The sequence below is a fragment of the Triticum dicoccoides genome, chromosome 7B (assembly GCF_002162155.2).
Source record: "Triticum dicoccoides isolate Atlit2015 ecotype Zavitan chromosome 7B, WEW_v2.0, whole genome shotgun sequence".
NCBI classification, from domain to species: domain Eukaryota; kingdom Viridiplantae; phylum Streptophyta; class Magnoliopsida; order Poales; family Poaceae; genus Triticum; species Triticum dicoccoides.
In genome coordinates this window covers 714,798,693-714,809,869 of record NC_041393.1, presented here as the reverse complement: position 1 = coordinate 714,809,869, position 11,177 = coordinate 714,798,693, and the positions used below count along the sequence as shown (strand labels likewise).

Below are 11,177 nucleotides of genomic sequence, written 5' to 3'. Positions count from 1 at the left end.
ACAGTCGTCGCCACCAGCATGAGGGTTCCATCTAGCATGTTTCCTCCTCCCACGATGACATCCTCAAGGTTAGTTTGCTACGGCTAGGGTATTCCGATTTCAGGGATCACTAGGAGCTCTATCTCAATTGTTCCTTCCTTTCTTTTCATGTTGTTTCCTTGCATAAATCCCTACTACCATGCATGATGTGGATTTCACCGGCAGTGACCCATATCTGAGTGTCTTGTGTGACCAAGGCAAGCCCTCAGAGAGATGCATTGCATTTGAAGGGATTCTCACCGTTAGGAGGCTCCTCGCATTTGCTGAGAAGGTGTGCTAATTCAAGCTCATTTAGATTTGTTAAGGGTGCTTAGAAATTTGCTAAGTGTGGTCTTGGTTTAATTAGTTGGTATTTGTATTGTACTGTTCATTTGTTGCATGTTTACAATCATGTGGTTATTAATTAATTGAGATTTATACTTTGCTAATTGTTTACATGCTTAGTGTTTGACTTTCAGTGTTTTGTTGTTTAGATACTTCATTAGTTTAATAAGGATAAGGTGGCTGACTGTGAAGGGGTTGTTGTTAATTGTTCGTTGTTCATTGAGATTGTATTGTGTTAATTCTTTAGTGCTGATTGTATATTGATCATTGTTTTTTGCTGAATTTCAATGCTCATTGTTTGGCCGTGCTTAATTAGCCATGTTTCAAATAATTGCCCATGTCAATAGTTATCATTTAGTTTGTCAGTGAATATGGAAACCGTCAGATGGTGCTCAAGTAGTCATATTTTTATACCAAGTTTCAAAACAACTGCCCTTGTCATTTTTTATAACTTATATGCTCTCCTCTAGTTTACTATAAAATATCTCAGTCATTTAGCTTATTGCCATGTTTCTTTTTCATAATTTTGTAGGAAGGAATAATTGTGGAGTAATTTAGTGGATTGGTTTAGAGTGGCCAGACTCAATGGAGAAGGCACAGGCCCCTTTAAGAGAGCATGACATATAGGATAAGGGACGATCTGGGGAGTTCATTTCAAGTTCACAATCTGAATCTGAGAGAAAAGCAAACTAGAGGAGAACTATCAAAAGTTAGTTGTCGATGTCAACTGCCTCTTGGATGCCCAGGAACAGATGGCCATGGAGTTCAACTACCAGCAGTTTAAGAGGTCCAATGAATAGGAGAAGATGGCTAGCTGGACAATTCAGTGGGCAACTTGAAGGGAGAGCTGGCAGAGAAAGAGGAGACACCAAGCTAAAAGGCTGGCATATGGAAGCATCATCAATGTGCACAAGCTAATGTGATTAGGAACTTGAAGTTCAACCATTTGAAAGAGAAGCGAATGCTTACATAAGAGAGGGGAAGTTGGCGTTTCAGTGGGTTGTTCTGACGACGGTTGGTCATTTGATGGTCCAAAAACCTTGATTTAATATTTATTACGTTTGTGATACTTTCTACTTCCGACAAATTTTTATCAGGAAACATTTGTATACAGCGGACCGGCCCAAGTTTGCGCCGGCCGCTTGTGTGTCGCTCAATCCGAACTAATCGTGCATCTCACAACTACTACCTTATCTCCTCAGCCGATCCGCATCATCTCTCTCACCCGCATCTCGATCTTCCCTGCGCCGACGACCGCCCACCTCCTTCTCCCCCGCGTGGACGGCCGCCCACCTCCTACTCCTCCGTGTCAATGGCCCCACCTCCTGCTCTCCAGCGTCGCACCCACTGAGCCGCCCCCGCGCGCCGGATTTGCTGCGACCAGCCCCGCGCTCGCTGTGTACTCCCCGGCCTTGTCGCGAGCACAACAAACACTGACGAGCTCGAGGCCACAACTTACGAGCTACGCCCCCGATGCAGTGCTGCAACCCCGATAGCCGTCGTTGCTGCAGATGGCGGTAATAGGAGCTGCAACCAGCAGCAGCCTGTGCTGGAGCGAGGTGCGTTTCTGGTGGTGTGGAGTCGACATGCTACAGCCGGCATGATTTTGAGCTAGAACCGGCTTTTCCATTAGCTGGAACCGACTAGTCTTTTTGTTGTGGGCGGCGACGACGAGGCAATTTTGCTGGTATTGGCTTCTTTTTTGGCTGGAACCGACGAAATTTTTTGCTTCAACCCGGCAAAAAATGTTTGGGCGGCCGGCCGGCGCCTAGCATCGACCAATTTTTTTATAATAGGTCTTGGTACATTGAAAAAAAGAAAAGTGAAAGCTCATGAAAAAAGACTGACGCCAATCCATACTTCTGGCCCCTCTCATGCACGACTTAACAGCAACTTCAGGTGACAGGCCCACGGCCTGGCCCGGCCAGAAGTATGTGATGACTGCTTTTTGCCTCGACAGACCCTGACCGGCAAGCCGGTGTATATGCTTTGCGTCATCGGCGATACAGGGGTCACTACCAGATTATTTAGACCGCGATGGAGGCTCCAACACTAGCGATGTGGTACTAAAACGCACAGGGCGAACCGAGCGGTATGCTCGTTCCCGGCCCAGCAGCAGCTAAACGGTAGCTGGGCCACCTCCTCTTCCGCTCACCAGCTAACCTGATAACCTACTACCCTTAAAAAAAACTAACCTGCTAAAAAAATGCTAAGCTGCTAAAAAAAATGAAAAAAAAAAGAAACAGCTAACCTGCTCAACTGGTTCTCCTCGGAGCTCCGGTGTCGTGCTTAGCTAAGCTTCAACCTAAGCAAATCACCACACGAATCATTGGCATATCCAGTCCAATCCAGGTCACTACGGCTTTCTATCAAGACAAGATATGAAGAGGAGCTCCAGGTCCGGCAATGACGGCGATGGTGGAGAGGTGGGCGGGGCTCGGATTGGTGGTGGCGAGCTGTCAAAGCCTACCTCAGCAATGCCTGCGCCCGCCGCGTGCGCAAGCTCAAGGCCGAGCTCGGCAAGGACAACAAGAACCTCCAGGTCTCCATTGACGAACACGAGAAGGTCATTGACGACTTCTCTGGGACTCCTACCTTCCTTTCATCCTCGGCGAGGGCCGCGTTGTGACCGTCAAGAGCAGCCCACGCCGCCTCTTCACCAACAATGCTAGCGGCAGCTCGAACCCCTACCGGGGCAAAAGCGTGTGGAGCCACGTCCCCTTCGAGCACCCCACCACCTTTGACACGCTCGTCATGATCCATGATGAGAAGGGCTGTCATCGACGGCCTCAATGGCATTGCAGGAGAGCAAGGAATACTACGCCAAGGTCGGCAAGGCGTGGAAGCGTGGGTACCTCCTTTATATATGGACCACCCGGCACCGGCAAGTCCACCATGGTCGCCGCCATGGCCAACTTCCTCGACTACGACGTCTATGACCTCGAGCTCACGACGGTCAAGAACAACACCAAGTTGCGAGAGCTCTTCATGGAGACCACGGGCAAGTCCATCATCATCATTGAGGACATTGACTGCTCCGTTGACCTCACCGGAAAATGCCACAAGAACAAGAAGGTCGCAAGCGACAAGGGCACCGACATTGATGACAAGCCCAAGCTACCGGTAGAGCCGGAGAAGGAGGACGTCACCAAAGTGACGCTCTCAGCGCTGCTTAACTTCATCGACGAGCTGTGGTCTGCTTGTGGAGGTGAGTGGATCATCATCGTCGCCACGAACAACAAGGAGAAGCTGGACCCGGCGTTGATCCGGAGGGGCCGGATGGACAAGCACATCGAGATGTTCTACGGCCTCTTCAAGGGCTTCAAGGTGCTCGCCAAAAACTACCTAGATGTCATCGAGCATAAGCTCTTTGGGGAAATTCAGTGGCTGCTCGAGGAGACAGACATGTCGCGCGCCGACGTTGCAGAGAACCTGATGCCCACGTCGAAGAAGAAAAAGAGTGACCCCGGCGTGTGCTTGACAGGCCTCATCGAGGCGCTCAAGCAAGCCAAAGAGGACGCGGCAGCAGCCAAGGTGAGGGAGGCAAAGGAGGCCTGGGAGGCTGCAGCAAAGAAAGCCAAGGAGAAAGAGGAGGCAAAGGTGAAGGAAGCCAAGGAGGAAGACAAAGGGGAGGACAGAGCACCGGAGGAAGTCGATGGAGATCAAGTAAGTTGACAGGTGAACTAATCTCAAGCCAGGAAGCCAAGGAAAAAGATGAGCTTGTTCACTAGTGCTCCCCTGCAAAAGAAAAATACAGTGATCTCACTTGTAATGCCGCTACATATAAAGCGTGCAAAAATACAAAATGCTAACAAGACCTACACGCTTTACCTGCATTAAAATGCTAACACGGATCAACCGAAGGACGATGACATCAAAGGTGATGCTCTCAGGCCTGCTTAACTTCATCGACGGGCTATGGTCAGCATGCAGCCATGAGCGAATCATCATCTTCACGACAAACCACAAGGAGAAGCTGGACCCGGCGCTGATCCGACAGGGCAGGATGGACAAGCACATCGAGATGTCCTACTGCCGCTTTGAGGGCTTCAAGGTGCTCACCAAGAACTACCTGGAAGTGGTGGAGCATGGGCTGTTTGGAAAGATTAGATGACTGCTCGAGGAGACCGACATGTCGCCCACCGATGTGGCACCTCATGCCAATGTCAACGAAAAAGAAGATGGACCCTGATTTGTGTTTATCAGGCCTCATTTGAAATATGTATCACTCAACTGAAATAAAATAATATTGGTCTCTCTTCTCTACTACTAATTCAGACAGGAAGTGGCCATTATAATGTTGCTATATACTACTAGTACATTATGCTATAATGCCAAATGCTAACATGTTATTGTTGTAAGAACAAAACAAAAACTGAGTGTCATACACACCTTGTGGCAACTCCTTGTCATAGAAGCGCCTCTGGAAACCGGAGCCCATGTAGACCGAAGCGTGCAAACCGGAGGAGAAGAAGGCGTGGCCTACATCCATGACAAAAAGTGTCGCTCCTATGAAGAAAGGAATGCCCATTCCTCGCAACTGGAGGAAGTGATCGGAGACGTAGCCTACACCGAACCTCCCCGAGAAGTTCCACATGCTGCAGAGCGACACCAGGTTGCTGGTCTCCCTAATCGTGTAGCCTAAGGGAGCCCCTGATCTGGCTGACGTTGTTCACCTTGGCTAGCCCCGATCCCACCCCGCAGGCCATCGCAAGGAAGAGCATCCAGAAGTCAATTTTACACATGGCCTGCACCATATTCAGGTTTTCTTTGTGCGACGACATGTCCTGACCAGATCCAACAAGCACAGTGCTAGAGCTGGCTCTTCTCGCTGTTTCGATTCCGTCTTCTGAGCTCTTACAACAATAACTGCTGGAGACATGATCAACAGCAGGAGTATCGTGAAGCAAACACTCTGTCCAGCTGAACTTATCATGAATACTTGGTCGGAGATTATGACAACCTTCAGGTACCCAGCAACAGTAACGGCCATGCGAGAGAAGGCATCAAGGAACTTCTTGTTGTACCGCCGATGAGTGCTGTGGACATCGACAAAGTACATGAGCAGCAATGCAATGCCTGTGGCCAGTGGGTAATATCGCTAGCATAAGTATGAAACTGCCAGGATCAATATGGAGAGTGTGCTGTACCTGGACCAGTATTGCTCCACTCAAAGCCCAGAAAACCCTGTTTGGAAAATGCATAAATCGTTTAATACCATATAATAAAGGAGTAGGACACATCTGTACTTGTGTAACAAGACAAAACATGATACACTGCCTAATAAATGTGCCTTACGATTGCTAGTTTGCTACATTGTCGAGAAACAGAGTGCAGATTAGGATTATTGAGCAAAGTGTGTGCAATGTTGGATCCACATCGTCAGAGTTGTGAATACAGTTAGCTGAAAACTCAAGATAATAACGCTGAAAGTTCGTGCAATTAACGCAAATGATAGCTCCACCCATGCAGTGTGGCAGATAAAGGATTTCAGGAAACAAACATGGTGCTGAAAGGATGAGGCCAGCAAAAGAAGGCTGAATTATTGCCTCTCTGGTGTCTCTGGGCCAGAACACATTATAATGAAACAATGATTGTGCCTACACAATTCTACTCTTCCTCTAGAACCAATAATGCTGCCTCCAAGGGAGCCAGAATTACTACAAGTCTAAGAAATAACATTACTGTACTTTTCTGCTACTCTCAGCATATACATCATCTGTATACTGTGCTATGCCACCAGAACAGATTCCTCACAGTCACAGCACATAAGAAAGGAACTGAAAGCAAACGAAACACATGGTTCTTGTGATTTTTGATTCCTCGCAGTCACAGTAGAGGATGTGGCCCTTTTGATTTCACATGGATTTTTTGATACTTCTGATTTCAACTGTATACTTTGGATTTTTTTTTTGATTTCAGCATATACACCATCTACACATGGTTGTATTGTAGCATGAATCGCTATTGGTCTAATTAATCACATCATTTAGGTACTGACGCGGAGCAGAGGCTGAACACTAGTACTTAGCAGAGTACAGTAAGAAAGAAAGCCAAGCCAGCGAGGGGAATCAGGACGGCAGTACCTTCACGATGCCGCGGCGGTCGGGAAAGTTCTCGACGGCGGAGACGACACCGGCCGTACTATAGGAAGGTCTGCGCCTGCGCGGCGAGCAGCATGTAGAGGCAGACGAGCAGGATCGGGGTCGGCGAGGAGGACGATGGGGAGGTACCCGGCGGCGCAGAGCGCGGCGCCGACGAGGAGGACGATGCAGGGGCTTCAGCAGCCCACGGGCGCCTACGCGGAGAGGACCCCGGCGTTGGCGCCCACGTCCAAGAAGGCGACGGCGTCGAGCGCGGCCATCGCCGCCTCCCCCCGCTAGAACAGAGGAGGAAAAAAGAAAAGCTTAGATTTTGGCTCGTGACGTATCTGCTTCAAGGCTCCAATGATGTTTACTCCAAAATACAGCTCCGATGAGGTGGGGCCTCTTTTATGCTGACACGTAAGGAACAGCACACTCTTCGTATTGACGGCGTGGGCCAACTGACAAGAAACCACAGCATTTTTTAAAATAGAAAAGTTGAACATTTTTCTTATAGAACTTTCAATCTATTTCCTTTCTATTCATCATGTCATAGCAGTAAAAAACACATAAAAAATACATTTCTGTCCACAGACCATTTAGCGACGATTACAAGTAATCGAGCGAGTCGAAGGCGCCGCCGTTATCGCTTATCTCTCACGGAGCTAGACCAAACTTGTTGTAGTAGACAATCAAATAGTCGTCGTGCTAATGCCCCACAAGACCAGTGCATCAAAACAATAACCGTACCTATAGAAAAATTAAACATGATGGAAAGACAAATTATCAATTTCTTTTGTGAAAATGAACCTATAGCATTGTCCAAATTATTTAGGTTTTTTTTTACATAAAAGTAATTAGAAGTGGTCCAACTCAAAAACAAAGTAACTGGAAGTTGTCAGTGCGTTTTGATTCACGGGCCTATATTTTATGGTGTGTGTGGCTATTTTAATTATGTGTGAGACTCAGAGCATCTCCAAAGCTCATCTGTAAATTTGCTCTGGCGGCTGTCCACAGACAGGAGGACCAACACGCGGACACAGATGCGGGAGCCGGTCATCCAACATTGCATGCATACATTTCAAGCATTATTGTTTGAATTGACCGGACAAAATTCATGCAATCACGACGAATTTTATATAAACCGAATGAAATTCATTACATTTTGAACGTTTTTTAACTAAAAATAATACCAGACTAAGGTAAAACTAGTCTACGGCCGGCGTCACCTCGGTAGTGTCCTTCGTGGGACCCAAGCGGTGATGGCCTCCCATATTCTACTTCTCGATGATGGTGGCTGGCACGGACGTGCTAGCCAATGTTTCATCGATCTCCATGAAGCCGGCTCTTTATCCGCTGACAGGGCGTGGTTACGGATTCATTGACGGCGGATAGTGCGGTCACAGGCACATGCAGAGGGGTACGACAAGGCATCGTCGATGGCAGCCACAATGCATGTGCCGCCATGCTCCCCCCATGATGACCTAGAGCAATACGTCGCTCCTCGGCGAGCTGCCTTGGAGCGTCGACGGTGGTGGAGTAGAGTGTTGTCTGGCTCGTATTCGGTGGGCTCATGGGCCACACAATCGGGCTTTATGTCGGAGAACTCCTCTTCTTGCTCGTCTGATGCCATGGGCATTGTGGAGAAAATTGTGCAAGGAGGGGAAGGGAGCGGACTGTGGTGTGGTGCGATTTTTTTCGAGCGGGACGACGGCCGGGGCCAACCAGCGTTCTGTTTAATGACGGGCGGCTCGCGGACGGATTTGTGGCCGGAGTTGATTTCTCAGAACACGCGGGGGTTCAATGGAGGAAGGCGAGCAGTCTGTGGCCATTTGAATGCGGCAAGGAGGCGTGTTCAACCGGGGGCGGCGCTCTCTTGGCCGTCACACGCTTCAATGTCGAGAGGGGGAGGCTGTGTCTGTCCTGCGCCGACGTCAATGCGGAACAACAGCTCTCTAGCGGCATGAATGCGGGCAGCTGGCACCGGGCGAGAACGCGCACGGGCGTGGGTGGGTGTTTCGGGTGGGCCAGGGTGGTCAGACGCGGGCGTGGCAGCGGTCCGGATGCCCGCAAAGCCCCTGCCCCACTTTGTCTCCTGTTTGCAGGAAAAAGTGCGTCCGGGCTGCCCGGTGTACCGATACAGACCTGTGTTGGATGACACAACACGTCCGGACCACACAGTCCAGATATAAAAAACGGGCGATTTGAGGATCCATATTGGAGATGCCCTTTAGAGACGAAAATAGACAAGGGTGCTCTTACCAGTTTCGTTTTCATATTTAAAAAAAACACGAACATTAATATGAATTTTTGCAAGTACGAATGTGGTTCATATATTGCTCAGATGTGGATAAATATCAATGTTTACTCCATTAGGAGTGGATACGAATAATAGTGACACATTGGTTAAAGAAATAAGAGAATAACGAGATCACACAAAATAATCAACATGCAACATGTAATAAATCAATCATATAGAGTAAGTTTATGAATACATACTACAACAATGCATAGTAATTACTAAGTTTAATTATACAAAAAATTGGACAACTTACACTAGTAGAAAAGGGGGCATTGGTCCAGGCCGGGTTAGTCCATTAGTCCCGGTTCAATCCAGAACCGGGACCAATGGGGCATTGGACCCGGTTCGTGAGCCCTGGGGGCCTGTCGGGCCACGTGAGTCATTGGTCCCGGTTCGTCTGGACCTTTTGGTCCCGGTTGGTGGGACGAACCGGGACCAATGTGCCTTGCTCCTGGCCCACCATCATTGGTCTCGGTTGGAGGCATGAACCGGGACCAAAGGACGCCCATTAGTCCCGGTTCATACCACCAACCGGGACTAACGTGTTGGTCCTCGTTACGGCCAGAGTTTAGTCCCACCTCGCCAACCGAAGGGGGCTCACACCGGTTTATAAGCCCCTCCCTCTCTGCCTTGTTGAGCTCCTCTCAAAATGAAAATAGATGCCCTTATACAGGAAATTTGACCTAAATTCATACTGAATTTCTCTGAAGTTAGTAGAAATTTATTATGAATTTAGATTGAATTTTCTCTATAAGCGCATCTATGCTCATTTCTGAGTAGTTTTTTATATAGTTTTTTTTCTTTTCTGCTATATTTATTTTTTTCTATTTTTTTCTTAGTTGTAATAAGTCATTAAAAATAAAAAAGATTTTAGTAAAGTTAATCACAACTATTTTTTCTTCTATTTATTTCTGAGTAGTTTTTTATATAGTTTTTTTCTTTTCTGCTATATTTATTTTTTCTATTTATTTCTGTGTGGTAATAAGTCATTAAAAATAAAAAAGAGGCGCAATGTTAGTTAATTCGCTTCAAGCCTTTCGGAATAGTGTAAACTGCACTGCACATAGCTCCGTGCAGTCTACCCTATTCCTCAAGGCTTGAAGCGAACCAACGTGCATGTGAGCATTGAGCCTCTTCTTTATCGTCTCTGCACTCAGGGCTTATAAACAGCTGCGAGTGCCTCTCGCTTGGTGAGGTGGACTAAAAAAACAGCTGCAGAAAGAATCAACTAAAAAACAGTTGCATGAAATAAATAAGTAATTAGACGGGTCCATTGATACCGGTTGGTGGCTCCAAATGGGACCAATGCCCCTCTTTAGTCCCGGCACATAATGCTTTAATGTCTTATGGTTCGGCCCTCGTGATACCATGCCAACTTTTAACTTTCAACTTTTTCAGAGTTCATTTGAAATGCTTTAATGCAGAAAACAAAAGAAAATAAATAATGCAGAAAACAAAACAAAAAAACTGGAAAAATAAAATAAAATAAATAAAGCAAAAAGAAAACAAAAAAGTGTATTCAAATTTGAAAACTAATGGCACTAACTGAAAGTTTATAATTTTTCTAAAACTAAAAGCAAAAAGAATTAAAAAATAATGCAAAAAAATAAAAGAAAATAAATAATGCAGAAAACAAAACAAAAAATCTGGAAAAAAAATAAAAATAGCAACAATAAGTATTTTGTTGTAAGTAGAAACAAAATAAAATAAATAAAGCACGAAACAAAACAAAAAAACAAAAAAAATATTTTCAAATTTGAGATTAATGGCACTAACAGAAAGTTTAAAATTGTTCTAAAACTAAAAGCAAAAAGAATTAAAAAATAAAGCAAAAAAACAAAAAAAAATGCAGAAAACAAAACAAAAAATCTGGGAAAAAGTAAAAATAGCAACAATAAGCAAAGAAAAAAAGTGCCTCCTACTGGCCCCCCACGGCCTGAATGCGACTAGAAACCCACCATGGGCCAGAATTCAGGCCCGCAGGTGGCCCAGTAGGCCCATCAGGCAAAGCAGTAGTAAGTAGGCACGTAAGCCTGTAGTGGAGAGGAGCTCGAGAGGGGAGCGGCAGTGGGGCTTATAAACCACTGCACGCCCCTCTCAGCTAGCGAGGTGGGACTAAACTTTCATGCCGCACCGTGCCAGCACACGGCCATTGGTCCCGGTTCGTGGCTCCAACCGGGAACAATGCCCACCCTTTTAGTCCCGGTTGGTGGCATCAACCGGGACCAAAGCCCTCTACTTCCCGCCCTTTGGGCTGCTGAAAAGAGGCATTTGGTCCCGGTTGGTGCTATCAACCAGGACTAAAAGGTGCATTGGTCCCGGTTAGAGCCACCAACCGGGACCAAAGACTTTGCTATATAAGGAAAATTTCAGAACCGCATCCCCACTTTGATCTCTCATCCTCCTTGATCACCCGACGCCGCGCGCCG

General features: G+C 46.8%; 2 pseudogenes; one reads left to right on the top strand and one right to left on the bottom strand.

The window, feature by feature from the left end:
• Positions 1-4,082, top strand: part of LOC119339965 — an 18,369-nt pseudogene extending 14,287 nt beyond the window's left edge.
• Positions 4,083-4,595: 513 nt separating this feature from the next.
• LOC119339497 lies at positions 4,596-6,727 on the bottom strand (annotated as a pseudogene).
• Between the last annotated feature and the right edge of the window lie 4,450 nt (positions 6,728-11,177).